Here is a 19,589-nt window from a genome sequence, read left to right on the forward strand (position 1 = left end):
CGCCGCTTTATAAGGCTTTCCGTATATGAAGGTCTCGTTCGTGTCATCTTTTTTATTTCTCTTTCTTTACTCCGCTAAATTCAGTCCGCCGCACGAAGAAGTACAAAAATAACAACAACACTAACACAAAAACACATCTTCCTGCTGCGTTCACGCACAAACACACACGCGTGTGGTCAGCGACGGCAGCGCCGTGCGGCGGCGGCTCCCCGCAACGTGCAAACCCTGCACCGACCCATTTGTCACTCAGCTTGACCTCACGTAACACGGAGGGAGGGGGGGGGGGGGAGAGGGGGGAGACACCATATAGGAGCGCAGAAAATATGACCGCCCCGCACCGACCCGAAACGTCACCCTCCCATGCTCTGGCTATCCCACCGGCTTGCCCTCGAATCCTCTCCATACTAGAGTTGTATGCGTGAGCTTACCCGTCTAGGCGATGGTAAAGTTGTGACAGCATGGAGCCGCTTATGCGGCGGCCGTCGCCGGCGCCAGATGTACGTACATCCGACGGTTGACCCGTTGGTCCGCGGTTGTGCTCTTCTTTCCAACGGTGAAGCCGGTCGTTACAAGAAACCGTGTTTTTTTCACCCAGAGATGACGGGTTTGGTGCCTGGCGCGCACTTTTCTATGCTGCTGCTGCTGTTGTTGCAAACCGGAGGTGAAGGCCGTCGGTATCGGTGGTGCAGGGCACGCCGCGCGCGCCTGTATAAGAGATGGAAAGAAACAGGTAGGGTGGTTAATGTTTATGCTTGAAATCAGTGACGGCCATTACGCATCTTAATGACCGACGCGGATTTCGAGGCATTTCGAAGAAAGAAAAAAAAAACGAAAGGAGAGAGAGCGGTGAGGTCTGTGGATTTTCCGGCTAAGTGTATTGGATTTGGCAGCGTGTACGTGTGCACAGAGTTTGGGTGGTGGCGATGACGCTTTGACCTGCTCGGCTCGCGTCTATTATAGCTCCTGTCGCGGTGACCTTCATGAAGGGCGCATGTCTGTCTTTTTTTTTCTTTCTTTTCGGCGCTACAGTAATTTTCTGAGTATGCAACTGGACCGATAAATTCATTTGGATGTAATCGGAAACGTTGCAGCATTCCCTCACCGTCTCCCACACAACGGAAGATTGGTAAATCATTAAAGAACGATGAAATGGCGTGATATGAAAGCACTAAAAATTATGCAGATGTCTAAGTGCACGTAAACAGTCAGATGAATTTAAAACAAAAAAAAGCACCTTGACGAAAATGACACGTTCTGCGATTTCTACGAGTGGACACAACTTGATAAAGCGCCGCCAATATAATTTATAAAGTCAGTAAAAAAAGAAAAAGAAACATAAGTCTAGGGAAATCACAAACACACAAGCACAAACACGCACACGAAGTCAGTACAAGCCAACAAAAGTATTCTCGAGCGAAGTTCGCCGGTCTGATATAGCCAGCCACATACGCTACTCGAACTCAATTATTTGAGAAATGTTCACGTTTCCCCCTGACGACTATGCGCATCACACATACGTAGTATTTTTCGCTGGAAAGGTACTCGACAAGGAAAGTCTCAATTAATCAGTCGAGCATATAACTCGCCAGGGACCCTGCCCTGCATGTTTAAAGAGCGTCCCAACAACTTCATCGCGTTAAATTTGCGCCTCCCCGACAGGTGCTTTGCCGCTAAACACGCGTTAGACATAGTGGGTTCAATTGCGTTCGGGATATTGTAGGCATAACGGTTTAGGCCGGCTTACGAAACGCAAGAACACTGTGACGTTTCAAGAGTCTCGTCTTAGCCGAGAAACGCTAAACTAGATTGGTGTGATATAGCTTCTATCGCGATAGCGCTAACGGCCCCGTGTCGCAGAAAATCCGGTGTCGGCGTCCCGTGAGCGATAATTCCCGTATATATTTAGGTATATGTATATGCCGCGCCTTGCTATATGGCATGCGGTCTATGCGAGCTATATTGCCACACCACTCTATCACTAAAGTTGCTCATGCCTTGTCTTACATTCTTGACAAATTTATTGCCCGGAATTTTGAGAATGGCTGCCCGCAAACAAATGTCATCAAACAGAAAACCGACAGCACATGTCCTTAATGTTAAATCTTCTCAGACTGAAATATTGAAAGTGCCAAACAATAACAAAAACTTTTTTTTTTTTTTTTGGCGTGGCCGTGCGCGAGCTCCGGGATCGGCCCACGCAAGAGGCCGATCCAGATTAATTTTGACCACCAGGGGATCTTTAACATGTCCCCAATGCACGGGGCAGCAGAACGGCTTCACAAAAACTTCACTGCACATAGATTCCAAAATATGCGCTGAATCTTTACACACACACATGTGTATACTTTATATATTCAAGTTATATTTCCCCTCATTGCAGAGAATATAAGCTCAATCAATGAGTGGAAAAAGTAAAGGCGAGACGCCCTTTTAATTTTTTCTTCCTAATTTATTTTATTTAATTATTATTACTATTATTTTGGCACCGAAATCTCAGCGCCACAGGTACGTGAGCTTGACGATTCAAAGTATTTTCCCTCCGCGATTAATCAGCTTTTGGCGCCGAAAAAGTGCTCGAAACCAGATAGGTCAAGTCTACCGTCTCTTTGTGCATGCAATGTAGTCCTCTTTTTGCCGGTGAGCAACTAACTAGGGACGAGTAGACGCTGTCAGAGTCTATGACGTCACTGCGAGCTGGTGCTGAAACTTCAGCACGGCGTCGCCACCAGTCTCCGTAAGTCTTTTCTGACTTACAGAGCCTCCTCTCACGGTAACAGTGACATTGTGGCAACGTAATACTTACTAATACGTCTTAACTCCTATTTAGGAGTTTCACTCCTATTTAGTCAGTCTTTCCCAGAGCTCTGGGACACAAGTGGTGTCCCGCAATCCGAGCCATGAAAGGACCTTCTGTAATGCACTTACAGACATTCTGTGACGTTTTGTCAGTCACTTGGGCCTGGTTTGTTTTCAAAGCGAACAGCGTTCTTTGGGAATTTCAGCCACTTTCGTGGTTAGTCGTTGGAAATTGGCTGATCTTTGGTCGGACTCGGAAAGGAAAACGCTCTCTCTCACTCACTCATTTTCTGGTTCGTTCGTTCGTTCGTTCGTTTCCTAGTTTTCATTTTTTTTGTTCATTTTCTTGTCCTCTTCATGTCAATACAAACCCCACATCTGATGTAGCAAGCCCTGCATATAGCAGGGCGACATCTTCAGCTTCAATGAGAAATCTTCATTTTCTTTCTCTCTCTCTCGCGCGCGCTCCTGTTTAGTATTCCTTTATCCCTTACCAGACGACTCTCGAGAAGCGAAAGCAAGCTAACAGCCCTTGCAGGGAAATAAACGGCGATCCCTTTGTTAATCCCTCGGCAACGCGGCGCTTGTCATTGCTGCGAATTTATAAATTCTGTTTACCTCCGCTTTTCCGCCCCCCCCCCCCCTCCCCCCTTTCATAGGCGTCCGAGAGAGAGAGCGAACGTGGGCAGGCAATAATGCGAGGTTACACGGCGACCGCGCACGGGTTGCTGTCTCGAGAGCCTTTTTCGGGCCTGCATTCGCCAAGGACGCACGAGGCACCGGCCGCCACCGGCAGTCGGCGGCGACCACACCACACCACGATCGGCCCTGTCGGACCACGGGACAGCCTGTGGCGACGGTCAGCCGCCGGCCGCGAGCCGGGGACGACGGCCGTGGAAGGACATCGAGGGCGTCACACACGGCACACGCTCGCTGTATAGTTCACGTCGTCGCCCAACGGGAGACACGATTCCGCTTTATACGGCGACTGAGGCCAACGCTTACAGAGTGAGCAGAAAAAAGACGGAAAGAAAACAACAACTGAAAGACTGAAAAAAAAAAAAAAACGAGAGTCAAGCGACGACAAGAGGAAAAGTTCAGTTTAGACCATGCACCCCTTCACGCGTAAACAACCGTTGTCCCTCTCATTTTTTATAGCGAGCCACGAAAAAAAAAAAAAAAAAAAGGGGGGGGGGGGAGTGGGGTGGGGGGCGATGGTTTCTGCATAGATGTAGTGCATTACCGCAGACCAAGCAGAAAAAACACGCGATGCGGTGTGAAGGCGCAGTGTGAACGAGGGTTTGGAAGCGGGAAGCGAGTCGGCAGGACGATTACCACCAGGGTTTCGACACGTCTCGCTTCGATGCGTCTGCATCATTCTCTCGCGTCGACGCCTCCGCTCGGCAACACGCCAACGATCGCGATCTGTTGGCGCTGAGTATATAGGTGCTGCACTTTGAAGACTACGCAGCCTTCCGGGTTGACCAGAACAAATAGCCACGGCGATAGATGCTTACGTATACATATAGGTTGTTCAATAAAGACTGAGAGTGGTGCTCTGAAAGCTTTATTGCTGAAAATTATAATTCGGCACTTTTATCCCTTTATACATGCTCCCCTCCCCAATGAGTGAAATGCACGCGTCCCCATTTCTACTGCGCCTGAATGACACGAGTCAAACCATCTTTCGACACCTACTTAAAAATTGCCTTCAATCCATTTCTACGCTTGAGTCCATGTGATGTTCCCCGTCAAAGCTATGTCATTTTTCCTTTTTTTTTTTTACCGTTCCCCGAAGGATCGCTATAGTATACTTACCCGTTTTACAGTTCAGATGTGGCAATCTTAGACTTCTTAATGCAACACACGGTAAAAAGGGACATTGCTCTGACATAAAACAGGATATAGCTAAGACATTGGAGGAGATATTGAAGTATATTTATCAAAATATGGCTTGACTCACGTTATCTAAGTTTGGTAGAAACGGTGGGACGCTGCCTCTTCGATTAGTGGGGTCATATAGAATGGAATAAAAGTACCGATGAATAATTTTCAGCAATAAAGATTTCAGAGCATTAGTCTCAGCCTTTATTATTATCATTATTTGGTTTGTACACATATGCACCCTAAGACACGAAGGAAACAGGGAGGGAGCAAGCTGACAACTGCCACCGAGAGGGGCACGACGCCTACCTACTCTTTCAGGAGGAGGGAATAGAGGAAATGAAAATAGGAGGAAATAATTGAGGAAATAAAGAAATGACGGAGACACAGACAGAACAAAACAAAATACAAATAATGTCTATAAACGGGAGGCCAAGTCAGTGTCCTTCAGAAATGTTAGCAGGGCTCGATCGGCCTGGTCACGTCGAGCAGCGCGCCCCCTTGGAAATAGGCAATCGTCAAGGGTCGCACATTGCAGCCCAATAAGTCTATATTCCTTAATTAGCAATGCGCGCTGCGCAACGAATGTGGGACACTTTAAAACGAGATGTTCAAGTGTCTCACAGGAGCCACAAAACGTTCACGACGGGCTGTCCACACGTCCTTGTCGGTATAGGCGTTCGCGCACCAACACAGATCCAACCCTTAACTTGTATAACAGTGCTCTAGTACAACGAGGCAAGCCTCGACCCCGAACACGGGGAGGGAACGATCCGTTTGCAATACGCTGGTCTCGGTGCTGCTTTAGGTGTCGGCGTATCAGAAGACGAGAATTTTCAGACATACAGGAAATGTCAGGGCAGTCACATTCGCGGTGGGCAGAACTTGAAGCGAGGCGATCAGCCTCTTCCTTTCCAGCGATGCCCACGTGCGTGGGTATTCACTGGGCAATGAGGGACACTCCACGCGAAGTAATTTTGCCGGCAGATTCTAGGATACTGCATAAAATTGCATCTTCTCTCAGTCTGCTGAGGGCAGCACGGGAGTCTGTAAGAATGACGACCTTCAATGCGTTTAATTCTTCGTATACGTACTTCAGAGCAACATCAATCGCTGCCAGTTCTGCAGTTGTTGATGAGGTTGGATGTAGTATTCTAAACACCCGTCTGATGTCAGTCGAAGGGCAGAAGAAAACTGTAGAAGCGCCTTGGGCGTCGCTGTCCATAATACAGATGCGTCCATGAATACTTTAATATTACCTCCAATTTTTTTTCAAATAGGTGGGACTGGGCCCATTGAAATAGTGCCGAGACATACTGCCTAGACTTTTTGTGTATTTCGAGAATTGACAAATAAAAGAGGGAAGGAACATTTGTTGAGCTTCTTCGGAGTTGTGAATGAATTAGTGTCTCCTGAACTGCCAGTAATGTCCACAAACAATGCCGCCATTTTCCCCATCCGAGAGAACGGGCGCTGAATCAGCCGATTAATCAGTGCTTGGCCGTCTGATGCTCGGTGCAAACGCTCGATATATGGTATAGCGCTCTCTGTTCTGCTTGCAAGCTCAGGGGCAACTGGTGCGCATTCTGTGAGTAGTGGAACAGATTGCGCCTCACGAGGTAAGCCAAGCATGACTTGGAGGGCAACACGATGGTCCCGTTCCAATTGAGACATCTTATTTGGCGGAACGTTCAAGACTGGCAAGGCATACATCACGCCAGAGAGGACAGATGATTGGTATACCTGACGTGCTGTCGTCTGGTCGCAGCCGGCGCCCCTAGCAGTCAAGGCGGCCACATACTTAAGCAGCGACCGGGATTTGCACCGCACATAGGCAATGGCAGGGCGCCAAGAGAGCCGATCATCGATAATCACCCCCATGTAGCGGTGGTGTTGTACCCATTGTACTGGTGCCTCTCCAAGGTACAGCCGGCTCATGCTTCGACGAGCGCGTTGCCTTGGATGATACGCGATTGCGGCTGACTTAGCTGGTGAAATCTGCAGACCAACTTCCTCCAAGTACCCTGAAGTCGTATTCCGAGCTCTCTGCAAGATTCCACAAGGACGTGGACCTTTATTGAACAACCATCGTATAATCAAGCAGGTTCCGCATGTGCCCAGTATAACACTCGATAGGGGCTTCTAGTAAAACTTGAGCTTGCGCGAAGAAGAGGAGACGAATCAAACCAAAAATACAGGACATCGTCGAAAGCTCGGCGTCTGCGCACGCGGTATCCGCACTTGCAATGACTGCAGTCACGTCGCTGAAAGCATGCCTGAACCAGGATCAAACTTCCAAAGCTCGTGTTAACGTGCTGCCCTCTCAAGAACAAGTACGAAGGGAGAAGGTTTTAGCGAATACCAAACGATTCAACCTCATAATCGAAAGGGCAGTTTCTATAAACTATCATCGCACCTACATATCAAACCTTGAATCTGCACAAAATCGCAAAGGAGTTCCCGAGTTTTATTCATTAACACAAACGGTTGCGACGGTCACTATATTTATTCATTGCGGTTTCGGCGAATGGATCTTATCCAGGCGCTAGCCGTACTTCGTCGCATGGTCAACGTTGTCGATAGCTCTTGAAGCGCAGGCGCTGCTTCCTAATTCCGTTCATTCGAGACTTTGAAGAGACACAACGTACCGTACGTATATTTGGAGGTGGGTCTGCGTTTATATTTTCTTCTAATTTTACATCTTACTATTCATTAAACTTCGCGAAAACATCGGCACATCACCACCAAAACAGAGAGAGAGAGAGAGAGAAAGCCCATCGATTCACAGAGGCCAGCCGCCAGAAACTTGTCTCCATGGCAACGGACACTCTCGGCATTCTCGATCTCGATTATATGCAAGCAATTATTATCGTGACCACGCCGCACTCCTTTAAATAGTGTGCGGGCCCCACGTGCGTTAGACACTTAAACAAACATTTCTCGTCAACCTTACAGCAGCCCTCTTGCTTAAATATTCTGGTTGTTATTGGTTGACAAGTTCGTTTATCTCTTCTTTTTTTCCTTTTCTTTCTTTTTTTCAGTATTCTTTTCAGACTCCAATTCATTCTCAGTACAGGTCAACATGCGTGGCACTATATGCACTCCACTTTCATCCAGGCAAAGCACGAGTCCCCGAAGTACCCTTGCGGGGCCCTGTATCGTTCAACGCCCTCTCGGCTTTTTCTTTCCTTTCTTTTCTTTTTAGTTTCTTTCTTTTTTTTTTTGCGTGCGCTTGGTCCAGCGAGAAAGAATGGCCGGACGACACCGCATTAGCGGCTAAAAACGGTCGCTCCATCATCGCTCAGCCTCTTTCCATCCCCCTCGATTATTTCCGATGAGCGCTCTATAGGCGCGTTATATAAATGGCGCGGATTCATCTTGCAAGCACGGCGTCTTCTTCCTGGGCTGGCCATCCATACACCGATCCCTGCAGCGTGCCTGTGCAACCGTTCCTTCTTTGTAGTATATCGACAACACCGGAAATAAGAGCAACGATAAAAAAAAGAAGAGGGGGAAATGGCAGGACAAAGAATGTGTAATGGGAGCCGCAAATATTAAGGGCATCCTACGCGGTTATATGCGCTTCACAAAGGGTTACACGTTGCAGCTCCAGGACGAGTGCTTTTTTCTCTATAGCATGCTTGTATGGTTTCAGATTCATTTTTCTTTTTTTTTTTTTCGGCGTCGGTTTGTTTCATCTTCGTATAACCAGCCCTCGGGTCAGTTTCCCCAAGTGTTTTCAGTTAATCAGCGAACAATGAAGACGATGACGACGACTACCACAACGACGTTCCAAGGATCTACATCTACAGCAAGACATGGCTAAAATAGGCCCCTCTCTGATCATTTGACGACCACGTCAGCGGATGATTAACACGCACCTTTATGTTTCTTTGTGCACAAACCTCAACGTAATAAATGCCGGCGGAAGCTCGTAGGTTCGGAAGGACCCTTTCTTTCTTTGTTGTTACTTTTTTTCTTCTTCTTTTTCAACGTTCTACGGCTTGAGGGATACCAGCATGCAAATGAAACCCATCGCAGTCACGAACTGGCGAAGATGAGGTGCATTCTTAAGGCATCAGCAGTCCAGAAGGCGTCACCCTTCCCATTCATTGCGGTCTGGAAGAAGGAAAGAAAGAAAAAAAACTGGTTTTCTTTCCGATGCTTGGGCACTCGAAGCGGTCGAGAACAAACGGAGAGACGATGTATTGCGTATACGGGCAGAGCCTACAGCGCCACGCCAACTTCCGTCCGAGCTTTATATGACAGAGAGGGTCGCTCCGGCGGCGCAATGAATTTGTATTGTCACGAAGCCACGAATGCATGTATACGCCGCCCTGTTTGCGGAGCGCCGGTCTATGTTTGCGCTGTTTAGCCTTCTGGCAACGCGTGTAATGGGCACATACGTATATGCGTGTGTTTGCAAGTTGGCTGAAACAGCCCCCTGCACGCGAGCTGTAATGTGACTTCAGTTCAGTGTGCACTGTCAGGCCGCATTAATTTTAAGATGCGGTGCACGGGTCTAAAAGACTGGAACCAGGTCGCGCGCTTGTTGCTGACCATTTTCTAGCCTGTAGGGCTTTTCCTTTTATTTCTCTCTCTTTGTTTTATTTTTCGTTTTTGTTTACCTTCCTGGTACGCGGACGTCTTAATGCTCGCTACAAGAAAGCGGCCTGGTGAAGTCGTCATGAGAAGATGGCATACTTCGTCTCGCCAGCTCCCGTGCATTGCAGAGGAGAACTATATATCTATAGGTCTCGTGTAAGCCAATTAGTAAAGAGAGCCGGTTGTGCGTTCCGAGAAGATAGGAACACTCTCCCATAGCGTGCTGCTAATCCTTCAGTGGGGGATTCGCAGTGTGTTCTATGGGCGTAGCGCGGTGGGCCATAAGAAGCGCACAATAGGTGATGTCGGAAGCATGGCGTCTATGACGTGTATACTCCGAGCTTTCAAACCGCTTCCGGCGCATGCAGTCGGCAAAGGCATAGCATTCGAGATCTGTTTCTGTCAACAACGGAGAACTGTCATTGGGGGCGTCGATATCCGGACACACCACCTACGGAGGAGCCCTTCTTCTGGCTCTCTTTCGCTGCACTGCACGGAGTTGGCGAGGCGAAGTATAGTTGCTGATTCGACGCATATGCAGCTCGTATAAGACATGGAAAGTATAGCATATGGACTGTCGTCGGGATTTCTGAAAAAGAAAAAAAAATATTAAAATAAAACTACTACTGAAAATTGGGAGGCTCGCCTACGCCACATTGCGTAAGCTGCCATATTCGCTTACGGTCGCGGATGAATGATATACTGGGCAGTGGAATCCGAACACCATCAATATGTAAAAAAAATCACTTATGAATCTCACTCAAAGGTACAATTAGTAATGCCCGATTACAAAGAAAGGTTCGTCGAACGTTAGAGATTCCCTTCTAGCGCACTGGTGTGCATATGCCTCCTCCTTGAATCACAATGTAACGAGCTTTTAGAGCAGCAGCTCATAGGCGCCCGTGTCTGCGTTTAGCGTCGGCGTCGTCCCGCGGCGTAAATGAGCGAACGAGCACAGCGAAGGATGAAAGAGCGAACGCGGAGAGCAGCTGGGAATGAAAGACGGCGATAGTGAAGACAGCGCGATGAGGAAAGCGGAGGAAGAGAGCACGGCGAAAGCGTGAGAAGAAAATCGTAGTGCCGCGCAAGACGGGCTCTGCGGTGACGACCGCTACGAGGTGGCGCCAGAGTAGCGCGCCGTCGTCTGCTCACCGATGGCATGCGTCGAGCTTGTCCACCGATACCGTATATGAAAACAAAGCGCCGCATGAGCGGAGGTCTGTCTGCGGCGGCTGCTGTGAATGGCACCCACGCGTCACCCATGCGCTGCCTCTCGCAATCTCGCGACGAGCGAGGCAGTGGCGCCACACTTCGCTCCGTTTGCAGTGTGCCGTACGAGACAGATTGTCCGCGCCAGGTATAGAGCTGCACTAAAATTTCGCATTAGGGAGTATCGTAATCGTCGGTGAATGTGTTCTCTTATAATTATTATTATTATTTGAATATTGCCAGTTTGGGCGTACTTTGTCAATGACAGTCGACGCCTTCAGTCCACGCGCAGCCATGTATTTAATACTGGAGCCTACGCGTGAACGAAGCGATTGATTTTTTTTCTTTTATACACAAAGCTCGCGCGGTCATCGCTCATATCGGCCAATAAATCGTGTGAGCCTAGGAGATACGCTATCGCTGTTGCTTTTGTCACTCCCCCCTACAGTGCGCAGCGGTATAAATGGTTCATTACATCGGCTCTGTACACTTCGGGTCGCGTTCGCATACGCAGTTCGTTGCGAACCAGTTACCGAGTAGTACGGATAGACCATAAAATAGATAGAGAGAGCGGTTTGGCTTAATCTTACTTTCAACCTCGCGTGTATAGTAAATCATTCGCGGACTGCATGCGGTGTTGCGAGTCATAATACAAACGAAACAAAACGGAATTCAATCTGAGAATAAAACAGCGCGATGGCGCCCCCATCGGGAGAGCTAGCAAGACGCTGACGCACACGCGCATACCCATCCGAACAGTCGCCGGTATATAGTTCCACAGATAGCGAGAAGGAATTTACCTCACTGGTCAAAAAAAAAATGTAAAGAGAAGGTCGTTGCCAGTCGTCGCTTTCAAAAAAAAAAAAAAAAAAAACATTATTATTCCGTGTTTACTCAACTTACTGTATTGGCATTTTTTGTTTTACTTCGTCTCTGCCTTCTGTCGGTGTCTGGCGCCAAATGCGCCAGTGTGGTGGCTGATTAACACGGAGCGGGACAGGAATCTTAATAGCCTGGCTGTTTTTAGTCCGGCGAGCTTTGAGAAATACACGGCTTTATACGGCCGCTCCTTCCGTGGAAAATTACCTGTGCTAGACTCGTATCGGAACGCGGAGAAAAGGTTTTTTTTTCCCTTTTTTTTCTGCATAGACCTGCGAAGCAACGAGTCGTTGTAATACAGTGAATCGCTAAGTGAATCTCTGCGAAGTGAACAAAGCACATTGACGGTGAATCGTTGATGTAGAAGCGATCTACTTGATGCTTTGAACAGCAATCTGAACGCTGAACGTTGCGCCTTCGTAAAACGCAATGTCGACTATCTATTGATTGTCTAAAGACAATCAATAGACAGTCGACAATCAATAGACGATTGTCTAAAGACAATCAATACACAGTCGACAATTGATTGTCTAAAGACAATCAAGTGGTCTGTTTTGCCCTCTTACGGACAGTGATTCACTTGGAGCTTTGAAGACCAGCGCGGTCGCATGAAACTGAATTTAGACAGCTTGTGTTATTTGTCTATAAAACTCGAGCAGCACTGCTTTCTGATATTACGTGTCCATTGTATTCTATAGAAAGTATATACATTCTACTCATTTAAGTAGCTAACAAATCTTTTTACCTTTCTTTTATCTTTCGAAAGCTTTCAAACATCTTATTTCTAGAAAACTTACGGGCATTAGTCGACAAAAACTGAAAGGACATAAGTCAACAGACTATCTACAGACATTTTACAGACTTCATAGCAATACCTCCGTACATTTTTTTTTTCAGAATGTCGAAATGAACTTTTATGAGGTTGGACCCTCCATGTGCCGAATGTAGCAACTGTATGCAGTAGTTTCTTTCATTGTTGCTGCGTAGAATCTTTCTGGCAAATGATCCATTCAGTTTCCGTGGTTTGTTAGACTAAACATTTGTGTCTTGAAATGGACCCTCCAATTCTTTTTTTCAAGCAAAGGCTTCTGTCCCCATCGTAGACAAAGGAATGTGTACACTTCAGAAATCGAAGCGGCATGGGAGGACAAACATTGGCCACATTAAGTGAAGCCATGCACAACAATTCGTCGTGTAGTGCACTTGGTTTACTTACAATCCTCAGGCTGACAATGGCTCACATGTTGGCTCACTATGGACCAAGCTCGCTCAGCGAGCAACCCTACATACCCTCGATCGCGTTTAACTGTGAGGTGCAGTTAATGCCTGCATTGCACCATTCTGTCTCAATTTCGTGTGTTTTCGCCTTTGTGTGACTTCGCTTATTCTCTCCGGACGAAAATGTGGCCAGGCCCGAACATGCCTTGTCTGGACGCACGGCCACACTTGCTAAAGACACTGCAATATACTTCCCTGCAAATGACGTCGCAGCGCTTGCACAGAAGGCTCCGTTGACGTCAATGTGTCTTTGCCGGGCTCACCGCGAAAGTGTACCTGTTGAAGCAAAAGTTGGGGCTGCAGGCAACCAAGCGCCTGCAACACAACTTGCTCGGCCTTTCTTGCGCTTGAGTCGTCCGTAATCTTATGTCGCTTTAAGTGCTTCAGAATGCGCGTGCAAGCGCGTCACTTGTGAGGAAATCCACAATTTGCAAACTCGTTTGAAAGGCCGGATCGCGGAGCACGTTCATCGACGCTCTCGAGAAAGAAAAAAAAATAAGATTGGAGAAAAAAAAAAAACGCGGCGCTGTTCTATATTACTGGGCGTGTATCACGGGTGTTGCATAACGCAAGCACCGGCCGGGTCTTATCGCGATTGCAGTGGTAGATATGAATTCGCGGGGTTTTGTGTCCAGAAAATGCATAAGGGCACCATAGTAAATCAAAGAACATTGAAAATAGAGTAGACTGTTACAAAATATGGCCATAGATTTTCACTTCGCCTATCGTTAACCATTGGATCAGTAAACGCACTGCCGTCGAAGCTCTCGGAAAGGAGGACAGAAGCTTACCACACTTTTGAAAAAACTCTGACATATTCTTGTTAAACAAACTGTCTCCCGGTGAAACCTTAACCGAACTATTAGAAAACTCACTGTATATTCAAAGTAGATATTTTCTTCAAAGATCATTAGTACAGATTGACGACGGGTGAGTTTTGGTCCCGCTTTGTCAGAAATGGTCAGCTTTTGCCCGTGTTTGTCACCTTCTGTCATGAGAGCTTTTACACGCCGAGACTGCTCCCACTTAATTTTTTTTTTCTCCCGCGTCTGTCAAACTAGTACTGAGCTTCTTGTCTGGTTCGTTTTCTTCCTGCAAATACTCGCCGGCGAGCAAATAGCAGACAATACAAACTTGCGGCACATGGGACATCGGAAGAATCGCTAAAGCCCCTGTCGTGTTTCAGCCCTTCATATACGATGATGGCAGCCTAGCCTTCCCACTTCGCCATGCATTGGGGTGTTCAGACGATAAGATTTTCACAGAGGAGAAGATTCTGGTCCCGTAGCGTCGCGGGTCTGCGATGCATTAAGTCACCGAAAGCGCCGGCTTAGTCGCTGAAGATCCACTATAGCCTATGCGACCACTTGTATCTGACAATTGTAATCTTTTCCGCCCTTACCCCATCCACCTGTGCATAGTAGGCAACCGGTCACTTAACCTGGTTAACCTGTCTGCCTTTCGCCTCTTATTTTCCTCCCTTCTTTCTTCCTGTATCTGACAGACTCGCTTGAGCGCGTGCTTTCTGTTAACATTCCTTCTACCCATCTCATCATTAGTTCCATTTATTTCCTTCCCCAGTGCACCGTAGCCCATACATCGCCTACAGCGGGGTGGTTCATTTCTTTGCATTCATTCATTCATTCATTCATGCTTGTTCGCGAACTTTTGTTTGGTCACCCGACCCTTATACTCATCATAAAGTGAAAGTACAGTATCGACCACTCTTGAAGAGAACACTTAAAGCGGCAGTATGCGATCGTAACAGCAACTGTTGTTCTGGTTTACCGGAAAAGAGGGGTCCTCGTGTGAAGCGCCAGGCAGAAATGTGGGCATGCGAAGTATATAATGCAGCCTGAGCGAGTTCCGAAGCCATATTTCAGTTGCGGTCGATGCTTAAGGTTGAACTTAAGGTTGAAGAGCGGACACTATACACTGTGAATTGGATGAAGCTAACTCCGTTTAATTGCTCGACGAGGGAACGCACTGCTGAAACTGCATATGCAATTATTATTATTATTATTATTATTATTATTATTATTATTATTTGGTTTGTACACATATACACACAAGGACATGAAGGAAATAGGGAGGGAGCAAGCTGACAACTGCCACCGAGAGGGTGTCCACAAATGCCTGCCTACTGAAAGTAGGAGGAAAGAAATTAGAAAATGAACACCTGTTATTGATCATGCAGATGTAAAAAAGAAAACGCTGCTGTGTTTTTTCGTTATTCGCCTCAAAGAGCCGTTATAAAAATCATTTAAAGAAAAGAAAGAAAATGAAACACACACACAGGCAGACGCCGCGCAAAGGCGCTAAGTATAGGCACTTACGTCGCGTCCGTTGACGTGCGTCATTCCAAAAGTGCCAAATGTTCAACGTGGCGTGAATGGAACGACGCTTGCTATGGCGCTGTAACCTGATCCCCTTTCCGATTATATCGTGAGAGAGAGAGAGATAAAAGCAATCGCTACACAGTGTTGATAGAAGCACGTCTCTTAAATGTTGTATGCCCGCTGCCGATTCCGAATGCCGTTGCCGTGCGCGCGGCAGGATTCTCGTTACGGCCACGAAGCTGGCACGGCACCCGAAGCGGACGGTGCACGCCAACAACGCTGGGTGATGTGACGTCGGAGCCCGTCTGCGTCGAGCGCATTCCCACGAAAGCCCGTTCTGGGTGAGATATGGGAGCAGCAGGTGAAAGTGGGCATGCCGTTTTCTTGTTTTCTTTCCTTCTTTCTTTCTTTTGAATTATCTCTCTCTCTCTCTGCTACCTCGCCGTGTGAGCACGCAAGCCACGATTCTTGCGGCGTCCGGCAGCGTCGCCTGTGGTCTTTTCTACTTTTTTTTTCCTTTTTTTTTAATACGCGCAGTTCATAGACCGTAGATGAGACGTAAACAAGCGCTTGAAAACCGGCCGTTTCACTGCGGTCACCCGTTGGTTGCATGCAACCGTATAAAGCAGGACTGAGTCGTTGTGCGTAAGCTCCTACGTAATTACGTAATAGCGTTTTTGGGGGGAAAGTTTGGGTTTTTGAGCGTAAACAAGGGGTTAAAAGTCGCTGTTTGTCGTTCTTTCTGGGCGTTTACTTACAACAACAACGAAAGTTCGTTCGTTGTTTCTAGCAGTAAATACGTAAGCAGGGACGAACAGGCACATGTGAGACAGGTAAAAAAAAAATCAGAACGAAATTGTAGAAGTACATATCGAGTGTTCTAGGGCTGGGATTAGCAAATGGGGTGTTAGTCAGACAGGTGCTTCGACTTATACTTCGAGATGGTGGAGGCCCTCGTGCTCATTTTTTACTGTCTTCGCACAGAATTGAATAAATTTCGTAGCGCTGCCTATTATTGTTACGTACAATATTGCATAATTAGCTCTTACGAAGACAACGGGCAACGTCTAGAAAGTGTTAATTAGGGCCTGGCTAGGCGTCACTTTGTCGTCCGCGTGCGAATCTCTTGCAATGTTGCGTGTGCAAGTTCACGAACTAGTTGAAATGACAAAAGCGCGTGAGCAATGACTTAGCCAATATTTGAGAAGCAGCAGCTAACATACTTGCAACTCCTCCATAGCTCCTTCTTTCTGCTAGAGGACTGTGGTACGAGGGGGCTTCAGACCGTATCCACATACCTGACATACCCGTGGTGGAAGAAAAAAACAACAAAAAAACAAGGAACAAGGAACAAGTTAGGGGCCGAATTCACGAAGGTTTTCGGTCGTATGTGGATTTCGCCGTTGACGACCCTCATTGGCCAATAATGGTAAAAAATACGCGGAACATCACGAGGGGCTAGCATCTCAACTTACGCGCAATGCTAGCTTGAAAACATTTCGTGAATATGGGCATACAGGTGCGTTAAAAGAGCGCGCACATTCAAAGCGCACGTCGGCTGGAACGCTCGCGACACGCAGGAAAGATAAAACCTGCCTCGATATATATATATATATATATATATATATATATATATATATAAACCTGCCTCGATATATATATATATATATATATATATATATATATATATATATATATAGTGTAGTGCGTACTGTAGTGTATAGAGATATATATAGTGGGCGAGTCTCTCAGCGATTCTCGGTGGTTCAACAACGATCTTCGCTGAGCTCCCCAAGACATACGATCAGCGTGTTCATTAAGGTATATTAGTTCTTGATAGTGTCAGACACCTAATGTCTAAGTGATACGAGTAACGGGAAAGTTTAGGCGAATTGGCTCTTTGATTCACATCGCGTTTTATCGCCAAACACGGGACCACGGACGCACTTGCTTGGTTGTGTATATCTAGTACTTCGCCTCGTACTTTGTGCTAAAATGTGATATGATACAAATAATATGGCCGAAGCCTTCGCGTGATGTATACTCGTATGGCACATCGACAACCTAGCCAAGTGACCAATAAATAAGATTTTTTTATAAGAAAGCTTTGAACGCAGAACACACGATGTTGAGATCTCATTGTACATTGATGAGTACGCTAGAGCATCAACAAGGATGTTCCTCATGCACGCAAGCGCAACAGACGATATGCGAAAGTTCGTAAGCAGGCTACCCCACACAGCTCACTTGCCCTAACCAATATGGCCGTGTTACCGCTAGTTTATAGCGCTGTTAAAGCTGAGACACGTGTTTTTAAAGCTTGGATGGTGCAGGGAATGGCCGGCGGCAGGAACGCCGTCACCATTCCGCGTGTTGGCACTTCAATTACAATTCGAGCCAAGGTCCACCATCTTGGTTGCGTCGAAGGAAGTTTGCGGTGAAGCACACTCGCAGGTTTTGCATGTAGTATATGCTCCAGCAACGCGCTCGATCGTGAGCATATCGCTTGTGTGCATTATGAGAATATGGGCGTGTGACGCCCTAGCACACTATCGACTGTATTCTCCATGTCAGCAACTCCAGGCAGTGCAGCGAAGTCTACATAAGAGTCGTGTCAGTCAATGAGCCAACAGAGCCGGCTACTTGATCCAGAAAAGGCACGAGGTCTCGCCCATTGCCCGCAACTAATCCTTCCGTGAAGCTTCAGACGGCGTCGCCGGGAGGGTTATAAGAGACGGTCAATGGAGAAGCCCCTTCTGGCTCTTTTCTTCTGGTTGGATGATGCAGCCCATGTAGGTTGTGAACTCTCTACCACTGCACTGCACTGCACGGAATTGGTGAGATGCGGCGTAAGTCACCGACGGTGGCGTTTCCGTTAGACCCGTGTTCGGTCCGTGTACAGCCGAACCCGGATATATCGAACCCACATATAACGAATTATTGTGTTTAACGAATAGCAGTAAAATCCGCTTGAAAAGCTTTGTATAAAAATTTTTGTTTTATATATCGAATTACCTATATATCGAACTTCTTTGTAATCCTCTTCAGATTCGATATTTCTGGGTTCGACTGTATGCGCATTGCACGGCGAGTTTGCATTATACAGGCGCAGCAGCCCTGAGCATGTTGCACCGAAATCGAGAACGACCGCGAGGGGACATATAATTTGTAAGCCTCGAGACTGCGTGAGATACCCGCACCGGTCGCAGGACTTCGGAATCGTGCCCCACCGGTTAGCGTACACATGCAAAGTTGTTCCCATGCGACAGAGTCGCCATATAGGAAGCAGTTTTTCTCGGCCTCATATGTATAGTTCTTTTTTTCTCTGCTTATACGAGCATCTGTCGCGTCCCCTCGTTGCATATTCTAACCATTTCTCACGTAAAGGGGGGTGCCGGTACACGCGTTAAAACTAGTCTATACGCTATATATCCCAAATTTAAAGCGCACGTAAAAAGAGCGCGCAACTTAGGGCAGCGCGACAGCGACGGCGTGGAAACAGTAAATATCGGCCGCCCCTTTTCCCACGCTATTGTCACAGACACACCCGCCTCTTCTAAAACACGCACGTACCGGCAACGCCAACAACGCACATGGTACAGTTATCGTTTACGTACAGCGCAAACGTCCCCCGCGTTATCAATTCCCATACAGGCACGTGGTACACTATCAGGTCGAGACACCGCGGTGGATGCGTCGGCATGTATAGCCCCACGGCATGATATGCCACGCCATGCCGCGCTGAGTGCGTCGTGGTGTCGACTTTGCCGAGTCCCCAACTGAGGCCGCCGATAGGGTGAAGCGGAGGAGGAGGAGGAGGGGGGGGGCTCGCTGCTAGCAGGGCGCGTCGGAGAGCGTCCGTCCTCTGTGGCCGAACCGAGCACGTCGCGTCGCATGACCTGATCCCGTTTTCGCGGCCAGAATCCGAGCCGTTCGATCCGCCTCGCCTTGTTTATCGGCGCCGTATAGACCGGCGAGGTCCGTAAAGACCGCCGCGCCAACCACGCTTCGGCCACGTAGCTTCCCCGTGTCCGATTGCGGCAAGAGTGGCGTGGGAGCGTGCTTCCGGGTCGAAGTTGAGCCGGGCGGACACGTGCGTCGTGTGTGTTGTATATGTGCCCGCTTGTGCCGGCCATGTTGGCGTGGACAAACTGGAAGCTCTCAAACGCCGAACTCGCTCGAGTTTGTAGACTCTTTGGCTTTTCAGGAGTGTTCTCTTGGACACTCTAGAATTCCGCCCTCAGAGAGCGCAAAAGTACGGAATGTCTGAGAACGTCTGGCTTGTGTGAGCGCCTTTGACTCTGTAGTGCCGTCCGCGCATGTCTGTCTACCTCTCTCTCTCTCTTCTTTGTATTCCCCTTCTCCCTTCCCCCAGTGTATATAGGGTAGCCAACCGGACTCCTGACTGGTTAACATCCTAGTCCTCCGTTTCTATATATATATATATATATATATATATATATATATATATATATATATATATATATATATCTTACATTCATCCAGTGACATTGTCACATTCGCCATCGTGACATCTCTGATTGACTTACGTGGCTGCTATGGCATCTCTGACTGGTTCACCACGTCAACTATAGGCGA

General features: G+C 47.5%; 1 protein-coding gene and 1 long non-coding RNA gene across 2 annotated transcripts in view; one reads left to right on the forward strand and one right to left on the reverse strand.

Moving 5' to 3' along the window:
- The window catches only part of LOC119461254 (transcription factor GATA-3-like), a 283,079-nt gene that overhangs the window by 63,166 nt on the left and 200,324 nt on the right, over window positions 1-19,589 (forward strand).
- The window catches only part of LOC125947437 (uncharacterized), a 351,351-nt gene continuing 332,195 nt past the window's right edge, over window positions 434-19,589 (reverse strand). The window contains exon 3 of the long non-coding RNA XR_007468295.1: window positions 434-705. This is a non-coding gene — a long non-coding RNA (uncharacterized LOC125947437). The remainder of the gene's footprint in view (window positions 706-19,589) is intronic.

The sequence above is a fragment of the Dermacentor silvarum genome, chromosome 8 (genome assembly GCF_013339745.2).
Source record: "Dermacentor silvarum isolate Dsil-2018 chromosome 8, BIME_Dsil_1.4, whole genome shotgun sequence".
NCBI classification, from domain to species: Eukaryota; Metazoa; Arthropoda; class Arachnida; order Ixodida; family Ixodidae; genus Dermacentor; species Dermacentor silvarum.